Source organism: Bombus affinis, chromosome 4, assembly GCF_024516045.1.
Source record: "Bombus affinis isolate iyBomAffi1 chromosome 4, iyBomAffi1.2, whole genome shotgun sequence".
NCBI classification, from domain to species: domain Eukaryota; kingdom Metazoa; phylum Arthropoda; class Insecta; order Hymenoptera; family Apidae; genus Bombus; species Bombus affinis.
The window spans coordinates 5098749-5124669 of record NC_066347.1 but is presented as its reverse complement, the minus strand read 5'-3'; the positions used below and the strand labels follow the sequence as shown (position 1 = coordinate 5124669).

Below are 25921 nucleotides of genomic sequence, written 5' to 3'. Positions count from 1 at the left end.
TTTAAGTTGTCCTACATTTCAAGCTTTCGTCATTGCACGGAAAATATGAAACGAGGGCAAGAAATAACGTCGAGAGACCTGTTGGAAAAAGTTTCTTGAGCACCCTCTAACGTTAAAATGATATTGATAAGGAAAGATATTTAAAACGATGAGGAATAAAAACGTATCTCGAAACAGTGCACAATTTGACGAACGATTGTGATCGCTAAAAAAGTCGTAAAAAAGTAATAGAGTTGCAAGTAAGTAGCTCGTAACATGAAAGCATAGTTACTTGCAAACCCGAATATCATATACCTTCATACGTACCTATTTGTATTTAGAACACTACGACTAATACACGAATCATCAAGGTACTATAATCCAAGTTTAAAAATGTTCATCTGAAGAACCGAAATTTCAAATTAAAATAAAAATTCACTTGAATATAACTTGAATATAATTATTCGTAATGCATTAATCACAGTGTGTCACAAATGTTACTCGACGTTACAAGGCATTTAATCTGTTACAAACCATCACATAAAAAACATCACAGATAGCCGGAATTCCTTTGAAGAGTCGGCCTTAAAATTATTTCATGAGGTGAAATATACGTTCGGCGGGGAACCGTAACTCTTTTTGATCGAGTGGCCTCGGCCAGTATGCCATGGCTACGAGAAGGCAAGAGATACCGCGGTGAATTGTAATAATGCACCTGCAGTATCAACAGGCCTTATACAACACAGACCCTCTTCTTGCACAGATGGATTTGAGTATACTATCTGAAGGAGGACGTATGAAAGCTCGGGATGCGAAATACGAAGCGAAAGTACACGAGGAGGAACGAAGAGCACAGGAGGAACAGCCGGTTCCTATTTAGTGCTTCTACGTCGACTATGTCAACGTTATTATACCGCAGATTCCCAAGGGAGTGAGGGTGCAAGCCGGCAACCCGGAGCGAGGGGGTGTGACCACGACGAATACGTCGCAAAAGTGGTTTTTTAAAATATGGATAAAGTGTAACACGCTTGCACTGCTGAAAGGTGGGGTAGCCGCGCTTTGAGCCCGCCTCTAAATTATAGCAACACCTTGTCAACCGAGAACAAGGACGTTCCAAATGGCTGTACCACGCGGAGAACATAGATTAATGGTTTCGATAGCCGGCATAAGGAATAAACAGTTATCGCGTCAGTTATTCTCTGTGAAATTTTTCTATTAAAAAAAATCGAATTTGGTTTGTTCGTTATGTAACCGGTGGTTGTTGGAAACTTTGTGATCTGTAGCGAAACAGGTGGATATTAAAGTATGAAGTAATTTGATCTTTGATCTTGAATATGGAGAATTACGGTATTAAAATATTTTATTTGTTTATCATAGAGTTTATTCACTTCACAAAAATTTCTGCTAAACAATTCAAAGACTGTTCTTCTAAATGAAACTTAATGAAACAGTTATAATTTTAGAATAATATAAATATACAATATTTTGATCCATTTTTAATTCTTTTAATTCTGTTCGATCGCTGTATACATACCTGAAGATTCTTATACAAAAATTTCTTTTTAATTTGATTTTACGACAAGGAACTAATTAAGTATCCAGGTATGAGGTACCCATTCAGGTACCCATTTCCAAGTATGAGACTTGAAAAAAATAAGGGAAGGAAGGCTCAGATATTAAATATTCCAGAGCATGCAAATGCTGACTTTCCTCGCAAGACTTCTGAAAGAATACGGTGCACGCAACGAGTGTATTATCTGTGACTAATGCACATATCTCCAGCCATCTGAGAATCTCTCAATAATGCATCGTGAAGTTTCGTACAGACGGCTAGAAGTATGCACGGCCTTCCTTAATAACTGATGAGGCGTAACGACATCAAAACAGAGAGACACGAGAAACCTCCGCCTCGAGAGACTCATTCTTCTTGCCCTTGCAATCGTGAATGAAGGAAGAGATCTTCCAGGTAGAATATTCGGGATAACCACAGCAATAACCGTTTCGACCCTCTACAGAGTGTGAGATTGAAGCTTCTTTTATTCTTGAACGTACACGAACCACCGAGTTCACTTGTGCGGGTTCAAGAATTTAATGAAATTTTTTTCTCAAAGTCTCACCTGTTACTTTTCTCATAAGCATTGTTATATTGAGAAAGGAAAATTCATGAACATAATGTCAATTGAAAACTATATAATGCAGTTTAGTGAAATAAAACGTATAAGCAGGGAGAAGAGATTTCGAATAAACATCTGCAAGTACGAAAAATCGTTGCAGAGAACTTAACGAAGAAGGAAATTAATCAATTGATTATATTAATAATCAAGAAGAAATTCTATTAATGAAATTACGTTATTTCTTCGAGTATCCATAGACTCTACTATGTTGTATTACTATATGTAAATTTGCAAATCAACATATTTTTAAATAGATTGATCAGAACCTCTATACCTTCAATTACGCTCTCTTCTAGTTCTCGATTCACTTAATCTTCTAAATGTTTCTAATATATTTCTCTTAAACCATTTGCAATAAAAGAAACTCCATCGATATCAATACGTATTTATCGAAATATAAATTGAACTTATCCATGATATGTTTAGCCATAGTGAAGATGAACAGAAAATAGAAGACACTGTAGCTGTATACTTATCTCAATACCCAGCACAAATGTCTGACCACAACCATACTCAAATCACTTACAGGCAGAGCAAACCACGGAAGTAGTTTAATAGCGAATTATCGTGAATGTAGGATAAATGATCGTTTACGATAGAAGGACGTACATTATCGGAGACCAAATACGCGTCTTTATCCGCCTCTTCGTTCAAAGAGGAAAACATTTACATTTTCGTACGAGCAGGAGGGTTGACGAGCATGCTCGTTAAAAATCGCCGGGTCTTTTACGACTCCGACCCTCGAATGGTATTAAGAAATGAAGCATAAAAATACGCTTAACGCTAAAATTAAGGATTTATACGAAAGAAATCAAAATGACAGATATACCGGCGGTGGAAAGTTTAAAATCATTTCTCTAAGTGTACTTACACCGAATCACCTAATAACTTTATTATTTATTCAAAATTAATGCTACAAATATTAGTAATTAATTTCATTTATTTTGAGAAGTTTTCGAAAATGACGAAATTCCAATCTAACTTTTTTTTACGAAATTTTTACGAAACACGCAGTAATTCTAAATCTCTTGACAAATTTTATCCGTATATTTTACATTAGAAAATCATTCGAATTGCCAAAAATACGCCGTTGTAAATCGACAAATATTTTACAAAAAATTCCGTATTTATCAATTTGTCTATTCTACTATTAACGTTGTTTAGTATTAACAACGATAGAAAATAAGCAAATTTAAAGCCCCGCGAGACGCAAGTATTCTTTGTCATTAGAGGAGGAAACAGACGAGCATTAATTTTATATAACGTCGCTTTCTCTCGCGACAAAAGACGAAATATTTACAAAGTATTGTCCACAGTCGTTGGTTTACGGAATCGGGTCTCGGACTGTACAAGTCGCGAAGGAAGGAAACGGGAGCGGAATTTTTCCTCGGTAGCTGGAGAAAATAAATAACATCCTCTCAGAAGGGTGGTCGAGAGGTAAAGAGGAACTGTTGCCTGGAAATATATCAAACCGTTCCTTCGGGTGTTCGTCTCGCCGTGTCAGAGTATGTTTTATGTGGTCCGCCAGCTCACTGAAACAATAATTCAGCTCGATTTCACGTTTTACTCTACCGTTCTTGGTACGCCTCCTTTTTTGGCACCAGTCAACTTCGTTTACACTTTCTCGAAGAAATTTGTAGAATTTGTCGGTACAATTCGTGTGGTTGTTGATATATCACCATGTGATGCGGCAGATAGTAAATTTCCAGTGGTGTACGTATGAAGATCACACGAGAAAATATGATGAATTATATTTTTCGTTGTTTATAGGAGAGCAATTTTAAGATATCGATTCAAATACTGGCAATAAATTATTTTTGAACTTTTCGAAAATATCAATCGTCAGGTCATCTAATTTTATTCTCCGTGTCAATTCTCCTTTTCACTTAAGTCATATTGAAATATTTTCTTTCAAACACGAAGTGACATCGATAGTTTTCACGCACACACGATACAAAATATAGATTATAAATAGAACTTGCGAGATACAAAAGCGATATCTTTGAAGTTCTATAATCAATAGAAGAATACTAAAATAGCAGATAATACAAACTCCCTTTCACAGATGTATTTCTATTTTCAATTTCCAAATAAAGATCCATATTATCGAAATCTAGTATCTGCTCAGATTCAAACCTATAGAATTATCCACGCAAATTAGAAATCTCAGCTGTCACGAATAACCGAAATAAATATTCCTCCGTGACCAAAAGAACTCTCCAGTTACCGGAAATTCCAATAAGTCTCGCAGATTCCCAGAATATTCACCGCTTTATCCACCATTGTTCCACGGTAATCATTTCGCCTTTCATCCGCGGGCAATTGAAGTTGAATTTTTACGGAATCTTCTCGATGGATTTCCCTTTAATGCTAGTTTCCCCGCGCTCCGCTTTTCTATACAGGGTGTCACAAAATATGTCCAAAAATATCATCCAAGACATATCTTTCAAGTTATTTCTATCTCATTCATAATTCATGAATCGAAACAAGCTCTAACACACAGGACATACATAGAATTTCAGCTGTTCAATCAGAACATGACATTTTTGCGATATCTAGAGCCGATCCTGTAAATGAATCAGAACCAGAAACCCAACTGAACAACTCTATCTTTTTTGTCAATATCTTTTTTATCAATTTCGCTATCCAAGTACACGGCTGCTTTTCAATTCTTAAAAAGGCAAAGGTTCCTGTTCACAAGTTCATTTCTCCTAAAGAGATAACAAAAATAATAGTAAATTCCAAGGCAAATAAAGGATAAATTTTCTAATGTCATTCTTTTTTTCACTTTCCAAGATTGGAACTAACTGATATAACTTCTGAATAGCTTACATATACCTCACATATTTTCTGACACAGCCTGTATCAAGCCTGTTCCTGTACCATTCTCAGGATACGTACAACCGATTCTGGCACATCCACCACCTCGTTCCCCTTGAAAGGGATCCTTCTTCGTTTCCTGAACGGAATTGAGGTTTCGCCGGTGAATGGACCGCAGCCTATACGTAAATTGCATTGTCGCAATGCTGGGTTCCTAACTGGGAACAGCTACGAAGGGCTGACCGGCCAATTAGCTTCTGTAGGCCCCTCGATAGAATTGCACAGCAACTTGACTCGACGATCCACGCGCAGTTAGGGCTACTGCCTTGGCAAGTACCACTCCAAGACCAGAACCGACCAGACTCAATCTAACCGTTCTCGCTCGAATATCGAATCGTTCTCTCGTAACTGCAGGGAGAGGAGATGGAGTAGAGAACCGGAACACGCGGGACGTCGTGTCCGTCGTCCCTTTGCGGCCGTTCACAATCCAATTTCCGCGCGGAGAACTTTCCGCTTTCTCTTCTCCGCGATTCACACGCCATGCCATTCTTTTGACTCGCGTGAACGTCAATTTCACGGCCAACGAATGGATAAATTTTTTGCGGAGGAAACTGGTGGAAATGATTAGATAACGCGATGTCCTTGGGAGAGAAAGGAAACGATCGATCAGCCATGGCTTTGGTAGACCTTTTGTATAAAAGTATCGGCTTCTTTGGAAAATTTCTAGCGTTTCTAATAATAGATTGATTATTACGTCTTATCGTACATTTGGATGGCTTTGAAGAGGATTATATATTACGTTACGTTGCCATACTTTACTGAGTCCCTGTATACGTAAATATGAAAAGAGAAACGATTATAAGAAAATTCGCTGATTTAAAATTACATAAAATGATATATCTTATATGGATACAAATATTTATCGCAGAAATAGAATTCGGAACATTGAGACAATGAAATTGGACAACGTGGATAATGCTGCTAATTAGACAAATTACTAAATTCGAATAAATATTGCTTCTAGTTGAACATTAAAAGTTTTGGAAGAAAATCAATAATTTTCATATGTTCTATATTTCTTTATATTTTTAATAATCAGTCTTAAGATATGTGTGTATAATGCCACAAGTTCCGATATAAAGTTATTCAATATATAAATACAAAATATGTATAAATATGTATTTAGCACATTCGAAACGTTAACTTAAAAAGAAAAAGTGGGCAAAGTGTATAAACAATAGTTTACACTATTATTTACATATTATTACTTTATACTAAATATAGTGCAGCGTCCTCTTTAAAAAGGTTCCAGCATTGACTTTGCTCTTTGGATACAGAAACTGCAAGTTACGTACGTCTAAGACACAGACGAAAACCTTATTTGTAGTATTATCAACTGGGATACGAGTTTCTCTGTCAGAAAAGAAATCACAGTCCAAGCGCATAATTGAATCTCTGACCATAATTAGTAAATAGTTAATCTATTATGAACCTATCATTTTATGGAATTTTGTGTCTCACGGCCTGAAATACCGACTTTGAGAAAAATTGGAATTATCGTTATGCCATTTATGATTTAAAGTGACTTTATTTTAAACGCATTCAATTTTAATTTCCAACCAAACAACTTTCGTCGCAGTATTTAATTTTGATCCCATTTAGTAGCAGTGTTATAACGTTTTATTTTAAATCGATAAACCACAGACACGAGCTGCAGAATGTACGTAACACAAAATGCATTGTAATAAACAAAGATGCATTCTGTGTCAGGTCTATGCTCTATGGTTCCTCGTCTAATTTATTTTATGTCTGGTTTATTGTCTATGTTAACGTTTCCTTTACTGTTAATGTTTCCTTACAGTCGATAAAGATACGGGCTTTTGACTGTCCATGAGTGGATAAGACAGAACACCGGCCGATAAAACAGCAAAAAACATCATTGAGCTTACGCAAGCTCTACAGTTTTATCGACAGTGAAACCAACTTGACCGACTCTTTAAACGCAAGGCAAGAGCTTTCCTCGATACCTACGAAAGAATAAAAGCAAATGTCGAATTAAGAATCCGAACGGTGGAAATTAAAGGAAGACCTGTTATAGCATGAAAAGATTGCCTTTTAAGTAACAAGATAATTTAATAATGGAAACTTAAAATTACGGAAAGAAGATGAAAGCTCAATACTGTGACTTTTAGGTGATAGATAACATCAAATTCAATTAAGATCAATTAAGATTAAATTAAACTTGCGAATGACACTTTCAGACTAGGATAAGCATATTTTTTCTTTCTGATATTGCCATAAAACGTTCGAAAAAGTGCTCCTTTATTTAATAATAAATTATATTTTCTATTTGTAAAAAATAATCATTAGACGCAATTTACCTATAATTTTTCTTATCAAACGAAAACGACAGAATAAGAATAAAAATTAAGATAAGAATATAGATATATGTTTTATTTCATATATTGTAATCCTTTTATTCCAAAAATATTGAATATTGTAAAAAAGACTTCAGTCAAATTATTGGAATTAATTACGTGTAATTTTTAAAAGCCATTCATTTTGTACAATTTTTTCATTTCAACGGAACAAATTTTAACGAAGACGTCCGATGAAATATGTGTTTAATCAAGAATGAAATCAGGTTAAAAAATGGATTTTAATTAAGCGGTATCGAGTAATCGTAATACCGTTGAGCCATTTGAACAATTCTTATATTTCAGCTTCCATTATTTCTCGTTCACGAAATTTCATTGGATTTCAATCGTAAAGAAACCAATTTTATCCCGATTAATAGCAGATTAAATATACATATAGTATAATAGATAAATTAGACGAGTCAAAAATATTAATTCAGTAATAATAATTTCAAAATGAGACTTCAAATAAATCTTCTTAATAAGTGTTCTTTAATATCAGTGATCAGAGTCAGTGTATACAGCGTCCAAAGTTTAATATCTACTGAAACTTTGAACATCCATAAGACCAATCGAAATGAGAAGAAAAGTTTATATTATATTTGTTATCCCTTCGTTCTCTTCTTCGTTTTTGAAGAAATTTAAACGTCATCCATGTAAGTCAAATTGTGTTATACAGTTTTACAGCGTAAAACATTCGAATTTTTCAGCTCAAAGAGCTACTTCGTATTTCTATTTACTTTTTACATCTCTTGCTGAAAAACGATTATTAGAATATTGTCTAAGACAGTTCGTATATATCAGGAGAATCAATCTTTGCAGAAGAGATGAGTTGCTTAAACGATTCACCATCTCCGAATTGGATTATGTTGCATCTACTCGTGGGAAGGAAACGATCCGATGGTGAATTTCCGACGTTTCGTTTCCGCCTTTCCCCGACGTTTAGTCATAGAATATACTGGTACTAGCCATTGCGACCTAGTTACTATACTGTAATATTGGATCTCACAGACCATCATTATAACCACTTCGAAATGCTGTATCTGTTATGGTAATACGCTTGCAACCTCGCCATTTGAAATTCTGATTCACTATTGCGATCGTAAAATCGATTAAATCTCATAAACACTGAGATATATAACAAACCAGCATCGTTAATTTTATGAAAGATAATTTGTGACATTTTCTCTGATTTTGGGTTGGCAAGTAAGTAATTGCGAATTTTGTCAATACCACATAATAACAAACTCCGCAATCACCTAGTTGCCAACCCAATATCAAAGGAAATGTCACAAATTATGTTTCATTAAATAATTGAAAATTTACTCAGTCTATTGGGTTGACAACTAAGTGATTGCGGATTTTGTCAATACCACCTAATGACAAAATTTTGTAATAGACTAATAAAATCCGCAGTCACTTAGTTGTCAACCCAATGGACCGAGTAAATTCTCAATTATTCGTTATTCTCATTATGCAATGTAAGAAATTTCATGCGTCGATGAAACTTCTACATACAAGAATAGAGTCAGGATCCTGAATAGAGTCGGTATTACTACAGCAATTTTCTGAAACCTAACGAGTAATTTGTTTTTTTCAATTACTGCGGTACAGTATGATTGAAGAAATCTGATATATCATTGGTAAAGCCATACAAATATCAAAGAGTAGATATAGTTAATCAATATTTTATATAAAATTTATAGAACATAACGCACGATCGTTTCAATGCACTAGAATCTTTAATTGTTAGAGGATCGAGTAATGGAACGGTCGATTATCGAAGCATCGATTAATACAAAATTTGGCAATAGTCTCGTGTATAAAAAGTAGGAAAACAAGAATAGTAACTGAAAGAAACTTTCAAATTTTTATTAAAAAATGTTTATTCCTGTTTACTATCACCATTTACAAAATGGCTAAAATAAATGAGTGCTTGTCATATATATATATTCACATATTCATTCACATTTTTACGAATATAATTAAAAAGATGAAACATAGGTAGAAGATTGCCTTATCTAAATATCATAAAGACATCTACACTTTGATTCATTTTTGCGTATTATGTCCAATCTATTCATGATGCATTGATAAACGACACGCATCGTGACTAATCCGTATAATCAATGTTCCACTTGCATATTTTCTTCGGTACAACTTTCAAAGATGGACAAACGTAACGAATCGGCATTCCTATACAAAGCCTTTGAAACGCCACGTGCAGTTGATCTGTGACATTTGTTTTAGCAGAACGAGGAAAGTTTCGATTGGCCTCGTTCAATATAGCCGAACAAATTTCAGTCAAGTTGCAATGGCAGCAATGCAATGTAGATGTGAACGAGCTTCTCGAATCGTGGCGTCTGGGCGTGAATGAACTTCTCATGCGTTGGGTGTGAAAGACAAGTGTTTGGAATAGCGTGGAAGAGATCGAGTGGCTGTTTGGGGTTTAGCTTCGGTTTCAAGTGAAACACGTTCCTCAATGAATCCTAGGAATGTATATAAGTATAGTTTTAAACGCAAAAGGATTCACTGAATCCATTCCACTGTACAGCGAGTTGAGGGCACTCTGGCATCGAAGATCGAACGGATTGATAAGTTACTGACGAAGAACATACAGGAAAAATGTGGCAACATACGTAGACTAAAATTATTGATGTTTCAAAAATATTAGTCGTTATTATAAGAGTTCAGAATCGGGAGTGGATTAATTAGAATAAAATTCGAAGTTCGTGAAAAATATTCTGTGGAAACAAATTGACATAAAGCGTCCTGGTTATGCTTCAAAACGATTTAAATTACTTTGAGATATATTTATATATCAGGTATTTTTGCGAAAAGGAAAATGTGTGTCGGATTGATATTATAGTTTTAACTTTCTCGATCGGTGCTATATTCGAAATTACAATCCATGAAGAATAACACTGAATTTATACAAAGAACGACCGAATCAGGACGAACCGATAAATTTCACAGGTTAAACTATTTTGAAGACAATAAAGCTTCCGATTGTACGTCGAGGCAATTATTGTATTACCACGTACTACAATGTTTGAAGTATGCGCTATATCTCGATGTGCGGAGAGAGAAATGTGGATTTCAAATAATCGAAAAAGCCAAGCATTTTGTTAAAATTTGAAAAATATATCGAGATTTTCATCATATATGTCATTTCTGGTCCGTCGTTCTGGTGAGCTTTTATAAAATGAAATAACATGATTTTAATGGGAAACAAACATTGTTATAAAATACAATGGAGGATACAATATTGAGGTACAGCGTCAATGTTAATTTATACTCTATATCTAAAATTCGTAAACAAATCATCGTTTCGTGTACATTGTTTACCACGAGTGCTATTCTTTTAGCAATCGTACTATGTGAAAGATCATTGATTTTCTATAACATTTATCCATGACGAAATACACAACACGTTCTATCCCAGTCGAAAACGTAATAAATTTCCACGTTTATCATTCGAACAATAAACCATGCATTAATACGTGTCATTCTATAAATCCATGTATAAGTCAGAAACGTTAATATCATTAAATTGTATTTGAGAATAATATTTAACAAAACTCATGGAAATGAACTAAAACGCCCATACATAACCATAATGGCATACAAATAAATGCATTCGCCTGAAAAGTTGTAAAATCTATCGGATGAGCAGTAGATACTAAACCATTTTTGATAGAATAGTTTTAGTTAGGCTTCAGTTCGACTACTTAATTTTAATTTAGTTTCTACTTCATAATTTATCACGTAAAACATAGAATATAAATAAAACTTAACGAATCCTTCTATGGATTACTTACACGACTCAACAATAATCAAGGTTTGAATTACATTTTAATAAAATTTAAAAAAAAGGAACTATTTTTGTTAAGTATTCCTAATACCAAAATAGAATAGTTCATGCTAAAGATAAAAATTCACTCCAGCTTATGCTCATCCTCTGTAAACTAGGTGTTATTCACGACATATTGAAACTATACAGGATAGAACACATAACAGGAATTCCGATAACTTCGTAAATGATGATTTTAGCGAAAGTTCGTTCAAATAAATATTATATGGTTCGATAGGGACCATATAGTGCAGCATTTCCATTTTATACATACAGTTTTCAAAATATTTAACAGCGTAGTTTTTCTCATACAGAAATCAAATTATACGTCCCAAAAAAATTTTAGAAAGTGCATAAGTATACAAGGACTTCTTTTTCACTATAATATTTCTTGACTCTAATTAGACATCCTTTAACTTGATCCAATATTATATTGTTATTCTCTATTTTTATTATGGGAAAGATGAATTAACATTAAGAAAATGAAAATGATATTTACAGATAGTACGAAAAATCGAATAGTCCATTTTCCTTATCGGGCCATGCGTTCATAAGAGCTAATTTTTGTTAAAATTGTATTATTTACAAAATTATCAAGGTAGCCGCAGTTTTATACCGTATTCTACATTTCATCCCCAATCTCTGCAAAAATATCTGTTTTATCGTACAGATATTGAATCCATGTGCACGAACGTGAATTTGTTTCGAACACAATTCTGTGCAAAACCTTTTTTTGATCATACAATTCCGTGTATGGAAACCGTATACAATAGAGTACATACGGAAACACATTATTTATTACCAAGACAACTAACAAAATTTTGGGATAAATATCATGTTCCTCGTCCAGAATAAACCATTCACAGATATTCGACAAGTTTTCATTGAACATGTCGGGTACAATAAACGATACATTCGCGAACGAAAAATCATGTGAAGCATCATCGATGCTATCAGTGATTCCAGAATGAGAATTGGTAACACAATGGCTTAAAAAAGGAGACAGATTTGTGAATTCAGGGGACATCGATTAAAGGAAATCTTAACTCAAGGGCTATACACTATACACCCTTCAACCATTAAACTGGAGAACATCAAAAGAGCAATCTAGCGACGAACGAGTCGATAGTAGGCGCTCGTTTTCTCTAACAATCCATTCGCTGATTATCCCCTTTTAATTACCTTTGATCATGTTCACGATGAATCGTTTTATTCTTTATTCCTTCAATTTTGTGCAAACTTCCTTATTTATTTCTCAATTATTTTCTCAACTTAGCAACCGTTCTATTCTCGCTTTAGTTTTAGTTGCGATATATGCCGCTCGATTTTTTAAATTAATTTTCACTTCGCCGAGTTTCTCGTGGAAACTAATTAACCCTTTGCACTTTGGAGCTTTTTACGACTAGATCGGACAGAGTAGCTCCAGCACATTTTTATGGTAAAACTTTTCGATACCAAAGGATTCTTTTGGAAAATTCCATTTCGAAATGAAAACGTTATAAATGCATGCGAAACTATTTGTAGTAGCTTTCTTTCCTTTTTTTTTATATCTTTATCAATAAAGACAGTACCACACATAATATTCACGTGATTAATGTGTTTTTGAAATCAAGGAGTTTATTTCAAAAACAAGAAGGTTACACAGTGGCAAACGAAAGAACGTAAAAACAACGGTGTAATTTTACGAAAATAAATTATAAGTGAAACGAAAATGAACAAATACGATACTGCAGAATATGTACGCAGATATAATACGAGAATCGTATATAACATTATAAAAATTACTAATAGCGATACACATATGTCTCAACTCTAAATTGTCTTTTATGCGCTACTATAAATGGTTGTAAATTTATTTATACCATAACCTTTTCCCTTTTTATATTTTTAGCGGCAAGAAGGATATAACGAACAATCTTTACATTGTCAATGTCGTTCTAGCTGCGTCAGTGAAGTATAAAGGATTAAATAATCGATACGAAAAATTATCGGGTATTCGCGAACTGAATAAAGTGACGTAACGCAAGGGCTCGCTGTGATAAAAGATTTATCGATTCGCGACAAATCGGATAGCTGGATTCGAGAAACAGCAGTAAACACGAAAGCTTTGTGATTAGTTGGCTGTATATTTCACTGTGGAATGCGATCGCTTTCGTCCAACGAACGAGAATCTATCGCGTGGACATATTGGATTGAGCGGAGGATCTGAAGCTCGTTTCCTATCGGTAGGTAATCTACGTACAAACGTGGGGCGCACGTTTCTGTACTAGCGTATTTCGATCGTCGAGAAAGAGAAAGAGAACGAAAAGAGGTGGACACGGTGTGCAGACTGTGTTAAAGCGTTAAGCCATTCCGAAGTTCGTCTAATGATCACAAAGAATCTCGCCGGGAGTTACGAATTTAAATCGTTTAAAACGGATAAAAGAGTGACCATTTGCTTGAAGTAACTCCTACTTTGAAGATATTACGGTTGTAAAAATGACAAACTCTGAGAGATTCTGCGGAATTAAATGCGGGATACTTTACTACGTAAATCGTAATACTTGTTCGTTTTTCATCTCTGAAATGATATACTCGTTAATACGTTTAATTAAAATCTATGGATAACTTGATTAATTATGGATACTAATAATTGATATAAAATATTCTGTTATTTAATCCAGCAGAATTTCAAACCTTCGTTCATTCAGATTCGTGAAATTCGTTTAAATTTCACTGTATATGAAACCACTGATACGGTTGCGTTAACATTCCCTGTTTGCTCAACACTTACATACGTTTGACCTTGTTTCTGAATCGTACCTGTTTAGTATTCACATTATTTCTGCCCTGAACTTTGCATCTTCTTTCCTCTTGTAAACATATTCAAAGAGGTTAGAAACACCCTAAAGCAATATGAAAAAAAAAACATAAGGATCTATAACAGGATAACCTATACATAATTTTTTATAATTATGTGTAGATATCAAATTAATAATAGCAAAAGCACAAACAATTCCGAGGCAACATCTTACTGTGTATGTTTACGGTGGTATGCTTACTTTTCGTTGCTTCCATCGTTGTAACCATTAACGAGACATTATTATCAACATCACTGACACTAAAGAACTCGAAGCCTTGCACACTTTTCATGTCACAACTTCGCGATAAGTATTAAAGAAACTTTCAGTTTATAATGAATTTCAGCTGCTTGTAACAAAGTTGGTCATGTCAATAACAAAACTTTGCAAGTTCGCGATGTATATACGATTTTCGTTCGAATAATAATAGTCTCGATAATAACGTTTCACGTTGAGTGTTTCGTCTAGACGTTGAAAATGAGGAGAAATATTTGCAATCTAAACAGAAAAAAAGCCTGGCGCTTACACGAACTGCGGGGATGGAACTCGCGGCGAATGGAAATCGTGTTGCCGGTGCAATTAGTTCCGTATTGTATCGCACTCTGACTTGGCGGAGCCATGAAAGGGCGGGCAATTTGAACAAGATTCGCGCAGCTCAAGTCAGTGTCAAAGCTTTACGGACGTGTTACACGGACGAATTCGCTCGCGTTTTTTCACGTCTTCCATATGCGCAGTTGAATCTGCGTGTTGGGAATTTGTAGAACGTCGCCTCATTGAATTGTTTTCTAAATAGCGTATTGTAAAAATCTTAATACATAAAAGCTAAAAAATATTTACGTGAGAGAAATATGTAATTTTAGTTATTGAGTTTAGGATAAATAAACTCCTTGATGTAATATTTTTATAAATTTAGATTTCTATGTAATTATAAAACATAAATTTATATTGGTCTTTAGTCAATATATACAGTTAAACAATGCTGTATTCATGTTACAGTCGTCACAAAAGAACTTAATATTCATAATTTAGAATTAACCATAGTCTTTTCATTAAAAATTTAACAGACAAAATCTATCTACATTTTAATATTAAAGACTAATAATCCTATTTGAAAGTTTTGCTCAAAAAGTATTTAAAATATTTATTAAAATATACTACTATACTGTACTACTATACCATTTCTATAAATAACTATTTGTTAAAATATATGCCAGTATATGCTCCGAACGATCATGTCAAGCATCTCGTCTTTTGATATAATGTACCAAGGAGCGAGAAAATTGTTGGCGTATTAAAGGGTGTGCAACCCTTAAATATCACTGGCGGATATAGTGTCTCTCTGCTTCTTCTACCGAGTACGCTCGTACAAGATTCAATCATGCAGAATGCCTGTCAAGATCTCGTTACCTTTTTCGTAGACGAAACGAATTTTCTCGTTTTTCATTGAAAAACCAGGAAACTCGAAAAGAACGAACGCTGGTTCGCTGATTTAGGAACTGCGAAACTATCAAAAATTGAAAACGATTTCCTCGCGAACTTTGGCAAACGTTTCCACTTCTCCTTTGATCAGAATCCGAACTCTCGCTACTAAACATATCAGCTTCAGTTGGCTGAAAGGATGCAAGTATAACATCGCATGAATATGGTCTTATATTATATCATAGTACAATTTCGATATAGAGTATCATAGTATATTTTATATCCTTATACAGAGTGCGGAAAAATAAGAATAACATATGGAATACAATTTCTTCATTTAAGCTTTAGTTTTGGAGAAAATCGAATTTGAAAATTGATCAAGTGTACTAAGCCTTAAATGAAAAAATTTTATTGCGTATTTTATTCCTGTTTTTTCATAAAGAATCACCTCGTGCTCGCTTGTACATGTTATTCGGCCTGTATATACTAATATAAATTTAAAATATACGAATATGTGTTTAATTAAAAATTTATATGAATTATACGGTATATATAAAATTTGAGTGTGTGTATGTATCTAAATAATTAAAACTAAGCTTTTGCATTAAAAGAATTATGTCGGTATATATACACTATATGTATTTTTATTATAGAATTTATATATTGTCTTTTCTGTTGCCTTTTTGTTGCTTATTATTCGTTAGAATTTTTATTTATTATTAGTTGATTGTTGTAATATGAATGACTAATATAATATTTAATACATAGTGGAAAGCCATCTATGGTTTCGTTTCACGTTTACACTATGATGTGAACTATTAATAATTCACTAACAGATTCCCATGAACCCATAAAGAACTCTTATAAATACAAAATTAACCTAGAAATGAAACTGCTAGAACGTGAAATTTCAAAAGCAAGATGTAGTTCGCGGTTGTCGCAGAAATATCCAACTTTATTAGAATATACGCGAAGAAACAGCGGAAATGCAACTTAAATCAAATAAATTTAAGTCATTTTTCAAACAGCACATAGCGTAGCTTATTCTCTTGTGCGTTCATGATACTGATAACGATAAACATAAAATTATTATAACCTGTATTTGTTTCATAAAAAGCTTCGTATAAAGCTCGAGACGTTTTATCGATTATCCCGAGTACATTTAATTACATTTTCAATTGTGTCAATTATGAGATAAAAAGATCGCTTCATTTTAATATATTCAAATTTCTCATAAAACGAACAATAATTTAGAAGAAAATTTAATGATCACATCTAAAATTACTCTAAAGCGAACGACTATTCACTACCAATTACCCACTAGTCCAATTCTTTCAACAACAGAACTACCCAATAACAAATAAAAGCCAGAAATACTAAATAAAACGAGCATCGACTGAAAGAAAACGCGCAGCGGTACACTAATAATTTTCGCAAGACAAAGCACAGCGTGTGGTTCGCTTCGAATTCCTTTAATTACACGGCTGTCATGCGTCCAACGGGAGAAAGTCAGCAACAAAGTACTATGGCTCTGCAACGATGCCACGATAACCGAAGCTTTTTATGAAATTTTCGAGAACTGTCGTGTCCACTGTACCACGAAACAAACGTCCGTGAAATACGTTAAATTCGCGAGCCTACTCGTTCGTTACCATATATCCGGAATGCAAATTTGAAAAATCCTCTTTGCGATAATGAAAACAGTGCACAACCACTATGTGCTATTAAGCTCGTGCACACGCATGAATACATTCGTACATAGCGTATAGCGGTGGTTAAATTGTCTTTGACCGGTCGTTTCGTCCGCCACTATTCGTTTACCCTGGCTAACAAAGCGGCGTGAGTCAAAGTGTTAAAAGACCAACGAAGACTTGAGATCCGCAATTTGAAGCACTCGACCGCGGTGTTCCGAGGAGAAACTACCGCGGATGCCTCCGAGAGCAATCTCGTTGCACGGTTTACTGAAAACACAGCCACCACTGGCGATATGGGAGACAACAAAGAACTCCTCTTCGAAAGTACCTACTTCAGACCGCGAGATTTTATTTCGGTATTTTCTACTATGGGGAGGATGACAAACAACAGGAGAAGGAGGAGGAAAATTTCCGAGAATCAGATAGGTTCGTTTTCTTTCAAAATTTGTTATTTAAAATAGTCGACTAACAATTGACCAACTGGCTATCTTTTTTGATTTGATAATCAACACTGATATATTTATAGAAATGAGACGATTAGGACAGAATAATATAGGATCAGATAGAAAGAAGCGAAGAATTAAACGACCTGTCTTTTCCATTTACTTCGATAAATGTATCGGGTATATATGCAACGAATTTGGTAATTTGTGGAAATTACTATATATAAAGTAAAACGAACTTTAATATGCAAATTCTATTAATTAGCAAATATCTGGACCTACTTACTTTCCCATTAAATTGAATTAAACAGATGCGTTGAATTTATATTCTATTTCACGACCAACTCGCGTATTCGTCGTTCAATAAAATATTCTATGAATTTTTGTATTTAGGACACGCATACGCACACGTGCACGCACGACGTGTCACATATGTGAAATGCGGATTTTATAAAACGTAGTTTAATAAAAATCTAGTAAAACGAGTATTAAAGTATTTAATTAAATCATAGCCAAGAAGAGTTATTCACTTGAAAATATTTTAATAGTCAGGGAAATTCTCATCTGAAGTTCCCTGATCGTTTTTCGCAGGAATTGTCAGTAGAGATTTTTGAAACATATTTTTTACGAGTTTTGACCATACGATCCGTATCAAAAAATCTCTATCATTCCATCGTCGATTGAATAGCGTTGCTGGTTGAGTCGTAAAAATTTCACCTGGCAACATCATCATCTAACTTTAACATTACTTTCTACTATTTTGTACTATTTTATTCGCGTTTAATATTCATCGAAGACAAACGCATCTAATATTCACCGTTGCCCATTATATCGCGTAATATCATCTTTATCATGGTTAATATCGCGCAAGGATTCCAGCAGACACTCAAGAACAATCAGAACTTCTGAGCTCATTGTCGCTTAATTATCTGTCACAACCTATTAGCACCTCTCGCAGAAACTACAAAGTACACACATAACGCGAAACACACAAAAGAATCTTCGTGCAGCCAGTCAGAGCAGGGAAGAGTGTCTCTCATCCTCCCCCTCGTTCCCCCTTTTCTCTGTCTCGTAATTCGCTTGTACACTTTTGTCAAGAGCGCTCATTCTTCTCGGGCAACCGTCGAGAGTTGACTCTGTCTGGCTTATCCTACAACTGGAATATTAATGAATATGTCGCTACACAGCCGAAGGAAGGAGTTGCCCCTTTCAAACACAACAATAACAGCACCGTTTAAGAAACTCCAGCAACGCGAGCCTGCAATTGAATGAGTACACGCATCTGCAAATAGACGCAGATAGGAAATGTCGTATTCTCCGACGCAGAAATTTGTTCTGATTAGTCAAATTACTTGGCTATTTTACCCATTGACACATTCGTAATGAAGCATGAGAAAAATTCATCAAAGTATTAATATTTACCTTTTATAAGAAATCAAAAATATACGTTTTTTTCTATCCGTTAATAGAAGCGCGAGAAATATTATTTTTTAAGTGGTTCATTCTGAATGTTTCGTTATTTTATCAGAGTAATCAAGAGTTTACATTTTAACGAGAAGTCACATTAATCGATGTCCTATCTGAAATGATCACATTACAACAAAGAATGGGATACAAGTATTTCGAATAACTTTAAATAAATAATACAGAGATAACGATGAAAGTCACACTAAGTTAGAAAAAAATCTTGGTTGAAGGAGCTACTATCAGTGAGAATGAAAGCGGGGAATAATGTTACGTCATCTAGCCACCCTTGCCTTTCACGCGAAGAAAGAGTTGGAAGAATCTGAAAATCTCAGACTTAAAAGAATATTCCAACCCCAGTAAAATAAATAAGTTCGCGTTGTTATTGTGATATCAATCGATTTTGATCCAGATAATTTGATTAATGGAAATAAACCTAGAAACTTCAAAGTTCCAAACTAAGTGCATAGAATATTGCGAAATTCCTATCGATAGGAATTTCGAGTTCTTGTAAAATTGCTTTCGGGGAGAAGGGCGGATGTTTTCGTAAATTTGATGATAATTGTTGCGGGTTTTCCCAGAGTTCAAAGCTCGAGGTACGTCGTTGTGTAAAGGCCACGATTTCACGGTAATATTGCGGGCTACGTGGGATCATTGATAGGGTCAGGACACGGGGTCGTCGATCGCAGGTGAATCCTGTGCCAGCGGTTCTCAAAGCGGGTCCTTGCCGTGCTCCGATCGATCGGCCTTCTACCAACACGAATAAACATTTCCCCCACGTTGTCTGTTAGGAATTCGCGATAATGGGAGACAGCTTCCCCGGAACAAGCTATCATGGTCACGTTTAGTGACCCTAAGACGATTTCCACGCGAGTACCGTGCCTTCGGCGCGTCTTCCAATACATTTTCCTGATTTCATTGTTACAAATTTCGTGAATCTTTGATTAGACCATTTTATGTGAACTAACATTCTTGTAATATCTAAATCGAGATTAATTTTCTTTTTAATAAGAATAAATAGTGTACTCTTTCGTACCCATATTTTACAAATTATGTATTTTCATAAATTAAAAGATAAATTGTGGAGTAGCTAATTGTACGATTATAAATATATTATACTTGAATGCAATAATTATATATTATTCGTTGAGCTGACGAATGAAGAATGATTCATTCCCGATGTACGTAATTCTGTGCAAAATTCTTAGACCATTTTTCGAAAGGAAAATGTTTCATTCTTTCGTTACTCGCTTTAATTTTCCTTATTTCCACTATTTCTATTGAGACTACTTTATCCGAGTAAAAGTTCCTTTACTTGTTACATAATCTATTGATCTAAGCTTTCAGTTCAAATAATGTAAGATTTTTATACAGCAGTTATATTAGATTTAAAAGCCCAAAACTTAATGACTTAAAAAAACACGATAATGATTATAAATACATGGACACGTTTTCGTTCGTCGTTATAGCTATTAATCTCACGAATATGCATGTTTTCCATATAATCAAAATGTCACGTCGGATATATGCGAGCGAAAACACGCAGTCCGCGAATTTCGAGGAATTTTTGTACATTTCGACGGCTCGCTCTCTCGCGAAAGGGGAGAAGTGACAATTTATAACCAAAAGTAGAGCTGTAATTTCGCGAAATATAAATTCCACTTTCGTGAATGAAATAATGACGCGACGTGTATTATCCGTTCAGCGACAGACAAAAGGAGAAAGTCCAGGGAATTAAGAACGGAGGTTGGAAAAACGGAGTGGCATGTTAGCTGATTCAATCTTCCGATCGGAATTTCGAGGAGAACGTGAGACGAAAGATTAAAGCCGGTGAGACGAAAACTACTCTGCGTGGAATTAGAATGAGAGAAAAAGTATGTAATACGTCGGGACAGCGGACAGACCACGATTACCATTTTTCCAATATTCATCTCTACCTTCAATTATTTGTACGTCAAGTTTAAACAGACCTTTCTTCGTGATAAAATATAAATCACGAAACGTATATCTCCTTCTGTATTTCCCCCTGCTTTTAGATTTCTCTTTATAAAACGGTATTAAAAGAAGATGCAATTTAAAGAATTAAGAATCTTTCTCAAACAAAGTTATATCAGAAGGTATTTAAAACTTGAGATTTTCTTCGTACGTATAATTCGATTATATATTTAAAGTATATTAAAACAAATACTAAGAAGGACTTATACGGAAAAGATATGAAGATATTTTCATAGTATCATATAACATCATATAGCAATATCAAAATATTTAAACTTCCTTTCGTAACATATCCACAATACGTAACAACAATTATTATTTGATAGATTATTCACGTAAAAAGATCGAGTTCGAAGAAAATAGAAATATTTATCAAAGCGTACATTAATCTTTTTAGACGAACACACTATCACCTGTATCGAAAATACTATTCGTTATATATATTAACTAGTATTATTAATTAAAATTAAATACATACATTAACATGATATTAACTCGTAAATTAATTAATAGATTTACCCAATAAAAAGACATCGTGAAAAACATATTCAAAGGTACGGACCATGAAAATAAGTAGGTTTTGTTAACTAATTAAATGAGAAATTCTCTTAAAACTGGAAAGAAAAAATTTCACCGACAGCTTTTGAATCCTATAATACTCGAGTTTTTAAATGCGCATCATTATGGATAATAGTTAAGGAGAGGAAAGAAGCGAAAAAGCAGCTGGAATTCACTTGTCTGACGCTCGACCACATTGAAATATCTCATTTAGTCGAGCAATAGAAGGACGCGATAAGGGAGATTTAGCCGCGCGGAATGTATAGGTTTAATGACTTCACGAACTGACGCTAACTTATGTTATAGGGATGGGGATAATTGATGTAAAGTTCCCTAACTTCGTGATGCACTTCCGGTTACGCTCTACGTAAGAGCTGGAGAACTGTCCATTCTTGCTAACTCAAACGAATGATCTACAAATTCTTTGGCTTTTTTGTTATTTCACCATTTCTATTCCCGTTTGTACTTTCTTAAATTGAGAAACTTTTAGAATGCACATGATACGAGATTTTATAACAAAAGAAATATTTTATTTCATGGCATAGTGCATCGTAAAATTACATAAAAAAAAGAGAAAAGGAGAGAGAAGGAAATTAAGAACAAATTTTCAAAATGTTGTCGTTCTGTTACAACAATTATAATTATTTATAATATCATAATTCTCTTCCTTAATATAATTGTGAATCAGCTACAGGGCAAAAATTTTATTAAGTAATATCGTTCTGTCAGATTCAACATGCACACCAATCGATAAAACAACATTTTCTTTCAGCGAGTAATCTAAAGCTTTAACTCGATACGATACGTCTGTATCAGTTTCGGTCTTCTTCGTCGATTGGAAACGAGACAAGAAACGAAGAAAAAATTCGCATAGCCGTGATGCGTTTTATCTATCAATCTTTCAAAAGCGAGACATCAAACAGCGAAAAATGCGAAATCAATAACTCGTGCGACAGTATACATAAGCATCCAGTTCACGTGAGATATCAAGCTGTCACTGGCGCGTGATGAAGGAACAGAGCAACTCCACGGATTCGTGTTCCAGAGGTAGACAAATGGAATCGTTCTATTGCGAAAGCCGATGTCCCTCACGCGCCTGTGTGTCACTTCACGTTTCATTCACGCCAATGTAAAATGTTTTCCTTTACAATTAAAACGTTTTTCGCGTTTTTCAGAACACGACTGATCGGTACCGTGTCGACATATCCGTTTCTCGTATTTTGTGCGAGCTAAACGTTTGATTGGATGGAAAAGAAATGTTTCCATTCGTGATATTTTTTATTTGAACACTGATAACCAATTAATTCAATAATGTTGTAATTAGAAGTATACATAAAAGAAATTCGCATGCTACTTGAATAAACTTGTTAGCCAATTTTAACTGGATTATTTAACATAATCAACCGCAAAGTATTATGAAAATTATTCTCAATCTTCTAAGTACAGATACATTTTCATAAGTCGTTCTTCTGAAATGAAAAAATAAGAATAAACATACTTCACGATATTTTTGCTTCGTCGTCTGTTTACGACAGGTATTCAGAAAAGTTAAAAATGAATATAAATAAAATACGAATAAAATTATAAGTCAGAAACAGTAGAATTTTCCGCGGATAGATTAAAAGCTAAGAACGTGCTTTGTTTTAAAACGACAGAAAGAATGTGCCCCTCAATTATAAAAGATTCGTAATTATTCGATGAATTTCGTTATCCAGACTACAAAATAAATTTGGAGAATCTACTATTTCTATAATTTCAGCTAATACGAAAGATAAACTGCCAATATAGCAAAGATAAATTTTACTTTGTTCTTCGCTATTTTCTTCTTACTGTCTTTTAATTAAATTTCTCTGTATATCACAAATGTTTTCGTAAAATCTGAAATAAACGAAAACTGGATTTTCAAGAAAGATTGATGCCAACCCTTCTCGACGGTTATGTGCGTAACGCCGAATCGCCCTAAGCGTTTGAAATCGTTCAACCGTCATCGAACTCCGCAGACCTCGACATTGCCCGTCCGATTTCGATCGAGCGAATGGCACACGCAATTTTACAGCGTTTCACGATTCTATTTCACCTGCTTTATTCACTCTTTATCGCAATTTCGCTAGAAATCGACGTTTCGAAGCTACCACGATAAATGTTCCTCGACGAGTTTTCTGTGTCTCTTGGCGTAACCCGTGGTATTTAAATCAATGTCAATTTACTGTTACCTAATTCCTTCCTTTGAATTCTTTTCTTTCATATTCCCTCTATGAAAACCGAATTGTGCAAACGAAAATTTTGATCACAGAGGAAACAGAGACGATAAGTCACATTTTTTGTTTTTCATAGGAGAGTGAAAAAAGAAAAATATGATAGGTATATAAAAGTACATTCTTTTGATTTTCTGATTTAAACGTCAAGGGAATTTTAATATGAAAGAAAAGTTATAGGAAAATTCTTAGCTTTAAAATGATACGTATATAATGATACATCAATTAAGCTGTAAATAATTATGGCACAAACAAATGTTAGAAAATTGATACGATTAAATTGTATAAAATTATACGAAAACAGACACTGATGAAATGAACGAGATGCCAAATTTACAAAAATATTGTTCTTCGTTTCAATATGACACAATCAAAATGATCCATTATAAACTCATTCAGCACATTCGAAACATTAAACGCGAAGCCTAACAAGCGATATTTTTTTCCTGTGATCTTCAATTGCCTTATTACACACGCGTCGATGTCTATGTTCTCACGTCGTTTCCCCCCTTTCGCACAATCAAATGGCGTAATCGGTGATATAATAATTTTCCGACGAAGCACGTAATCGATTAAACGAAGCCGAGGGTGTCGCACTTGCGCCAATAATTTATTTCCTCCCTTCATTTTTTAACGACTGCAAGCCTCGAGGAAAAATGAAGGAAAAAGGCAAAGAAACGTGCTCCGACGTAAAAACTTCTACCTCGTAAAGAAACGTTTAAGAAGTTTACCTCGATATCTTCGTATTGCTAATAACCTCATGTATAAATTTAAAGGAAACATTACGATTGATTGATATTGGACATTTCATTATCAATTTCGATAAAAGACTGAGAATTTATTGTCAAACGTTACTTCGTTACTTTATTAAATCTGATGAATTTTATCATATGCATTTAAATTATTATTTCAATGGTGCTGCAGGATTACTGTTAATTTCCTCACAGCTGAAAATCCAATAATGCTCGACGTATCATTCCTGAGTTCACGCTCTAGCAATTTGGTGCGTCTGAAAGATGATTACGGCTGTACGATTGGATTTATATATTACAATGCACGAGATCTGCATATTCACTAAACTAGAATTAATAAAAGCGATTAAAATATATGCAACGATGTTTTATCATATTGGATATAAATTATTTTCAATTCTCCTTTAACAATTTTTATATAAAATTAACACAGAAGTAAAATATTATTTTAATAAAATCGTTACCTCTCTATGTTAATATGGACTTTATGTTTCGTTCCTTTCCTCAATTCTCTTCGTACGAATTGGCAAAGAACATTGATAAACATTCTGACTGTAAATACGTTCGAAGCTCTCACACCTAATTTCTACTCTACTGAAAAAACAATTTTAACAGATTGCAAATTACATAGTTGGTTTTGTTAAAATTGTTTCAGCATTCTAACGCTGTACTCGGTACATCATGTCTGAGTTGGGTTCGAGTTAAACTTTCGTAATCCGTACTCTTCCGTAAAAGTGTTTCGACGCTTCGCGAATATCGTAGCTAGTTTCACGAAGGATTTGAGAACACGTTAATACTCTTTGTCAAGGCTGCACGTCTGAGTTAGATTTCAGTAAAACTTTGCCAGATATGTTTCAATACCTCGTGAACGCTGCAAGTCATTTCATCGAGAATTTGAGAATACGGTAACTTGTATCTTAGAACCTTATACGTTAATACGTTAACGCTAGAATAACCTGACAATTTGACAAGTTAAAAATTTGTTATTCCTGCTAAAAATATGTACGCATTTTCAACAAACTTAATATCGCAGCTGGGCAAATTATTGTCGCTTCTATGCAGGTGGAAATATGATATTTATTCTCGTCATTTCATTTCAATCCTGTTAGCAATTTTCGCTTTGAATATGTTCGCAACTATGGAAATTGAAATTCCCAAACAAAATTTATTTGGTATAAAAGAAGGATAATATTGCGACAGCTCTTTTGTAGAATGAAATGATTACATAAATCCAGTAATTTTTATTTTAAAAAATGCT

General features: G+C 34.2%; 1 protein-coding gene across 1 annotated transcript in view; it reads right to left on the bottom strand.

The window, feature by feature from the left end:
- Positions 1-25921, bottom strand: part of LOC126915883 (uncharacterized) — a 244432-nt gene that overhangs the window by 170905 nt on the left and 47606 nt on the right. The window lies entirely within an intron of this gene.